This window comes from Triticum aestivum, unplaced genomic scaffold, assembly GCF_018294505.1.
Source record: "Triticum aestivum cultivar Chinese Spring unplaced genomic scaffold, IWGSC CS RefSeq v2.1 scaffold197126, whole genome shotgun sequence".
NCBI lineage: Eukaryota > Viridiplantae > Streptophyta > Magnoliopsida > Poales > Poaceae > Triticum > Triticum aestivum.
The window spans coordinates 1-2,628 of NW_025236026.1; the positions used below are offsets into that span (position 1 = coordinate 1).

General features: G+C 40.8%; 1 pseudogene; it reads right to left on the reverse strand.

The window, feature by feature from the left end:
- Positions 1-408: 408 nt before the first annotated feature.
- Positions 409-491, reverse strand: LOC123176383 (uncharacterized; annotated as a pseudogene).
- Between the last annotated feature and the right edge of the window lie 2,137 nt (positions 492-2,628).

Here is a 2,628-nt window from a genome sequence, read left to right on the forward strand (position 1 = left end):
CTTGTGCACCTGCATCTCAAACCGATCCCAGGTGTTGGTACCTAAACACCAAAGGAAGATGGCATTATTAGTACAAGTATAGACAAAATAGACTATACACAAATAGGAATGAAGCAGTATTGAAAAGCTCAATTTTGAAACATCAAATGTATCAGAAACATCATGTGGAATCATCATTTGCTCAGCCTATCTGCCAAGTGCAACTGGTTCATTCTTAGTAAAACCATAAGTTAAATGACTAATCCTATTTGTAGCCGAAGTGGCAATCATATGGCACCGGTTAATAAAAATGTGCAAGTATATTACAGGCATAAACATCCAAAGGACTGCACTTGGAACACATCGCTTGCATTACTAAGTAGAATGGACAAGTGTTTTCTTCGGAAGAAAACATAGCATTAAAGGGGCTACTCATCAGCTTTAAAAAGCTCGACTTTGTAATCCTCAAAGAGAATCTCAGGAATAACTTGATGTTTTAGCATCATCTGAGCAGCCCATCATTAAACAGAGTCCAAACAAAAATTAACAGCAAACACTACTAACATCATCACCATAGTAGGATCAATCACTGCTAAAATCCTATGGTCTATGAAAGGCGTTTATAATCTTATCATGTGATTTACTTGTGTGCATACTACGTAGCCGGAAAGTGAATCAAGAATGTGAATCTCCCTCCTTCTGGGGTGTACGACCACAAGGAACCAATGGGTGTTCACCATGTTTGTAGGTAGGAAAACCTGGAAAGCAAAGATGATTAGATCGATATGCATAATAATAAGAAAAAGAATTGTGTTTTAAGTCATGGTTATAAGGTACCAGATCATGTCTGAGGTAGTTGTTGCCTTTTGTTATTCCATGACTACCTGCCAAAGCGTCCTCGTGACAATTCTCTACCTTACCATCTCTTTCGAGCATAGCAACACCGGTCACCCTCAATGTAAACCAGTTGCCCATCCCTTATGTCCTTAGGATGATCATGGCGCATGATCTGAATCACAACATCGACCACCTAAGATAAAATTCAAGTTAATTGTACTATGCAAAAGAAAATCGATAAAGTACTTCGGGAAATATCTTACTTCGTCACCCAGCCATTTGTCATCTTCGGCTCCATCTATCATGGTGAGGCATTGCAAATGCTTATGTATCAGAACAATGTCATAAATTACCACCATTTTTTTTAAGATCTGAGGTGTGGACAATTTCGGCCATGTAATGCTATCGAAACTTGTCAAGCTCGCCCTCCAGCCTCGAAGCACCCGTGCCTGTATTTTGAAAATTGATTGGGCGGTTTTGCCTCTTTGTATTATTTATGTCCCTGGAATCATTGATAGACGCTGATGGAGTCCTGTTTTTCTTTCTCTTATTATCACTATCGTACATAACATAATCTTCATTCTTGACTAATCAAGATACCACTCTTTTCCGGCCGCTGGCATGAGTTGGTGGCATGGATTCAACCACACTTTCTTCTCGATGCTTTGCTAAGGAATCAATACTGACATCTTCACCAACTCCCGTGGGCGGACCGGTGTTTTTCCAGCTCCCATGTTCCCTTAGCTTTGGCGGACCGGTGCTTTCTATTGGTACCTGCCTCTTCCCCCATCTCAATACTGACATCTTCACCAACTTGATTTCTTCTTTCTTCAGCCTTTCGCACATTCTTACCGTGCCTCAAATTCAAAGGATCTTGTGATTCAAAATAAAGCACTTGTTAGCTAGCAATTGACGCGAACTTAAAAACAAAATCAGTTTAGTGTAAAATGTGTAGCACCAGGAAAGCTTCAAGGCTTGTCGTGGCTTTGGAATGCTTTCGCAAATCCAAACTCGGAGCACCCAACAAAGTATCCACCTCTTTATAAAGCTGTGAAACATTCCTGAGGCTCCTTGCAATCTGCAGCAACAAATATGTCTTTATCCTGAACGTGGAAGATCATATGTTAGCTAGCAATCTGTGTGAACTTAAAACAAGATCAGTTTAATGTAAAATGTGTATCACCATGAAAGCTCCAAGGTTTGTGACATATTTGGAATGCTTTCGCGAATGCAAACTAGGAGCAACCTGCAAATCTTCATCAACGTTCTTAATGGGTGCATCCATGTCATCTTTTTGTATTCCCTAGCCGATATGCCTTTGGAAGCGACCTCCATGTCAACCTTTTGATTTCCCTGGTGAGGAGCATCCTATGTAAGGACCTTCATTAGGTCTGCAGGTGCTCCCAGGTCAGATAGTCATCTGTCCTCGACTCCTGGGCGATGAGCATCAAATATTCCGTAGCGGTGGTTCTTAAAAAACATGTTAGTCTGGGAGTTTTCGTAGTAAAATTATTTAGAAAATCATAATGGTATGCTTATATTGAATTATGTGATGAGGTCATCCACGCGGCTGTCATTCACAATGGTACGCCTAAGGCACTCGTCCATTTTTTAAGGGTGCACATCCTATCGAATTGTTGTGCACCGACCTCGCATGATGGAGGCAACTTATTTGAAACCAGCCAATACACGGCCGATGAGTGCCTTATCCTGCAACTTACAAGCAGTTAGAAGCATATAACTTCGATTGTACTTGCAAAGTTACATTATATATTTGTGCCTGATGTTAACTCATGTAGCTGACCGTCAGTC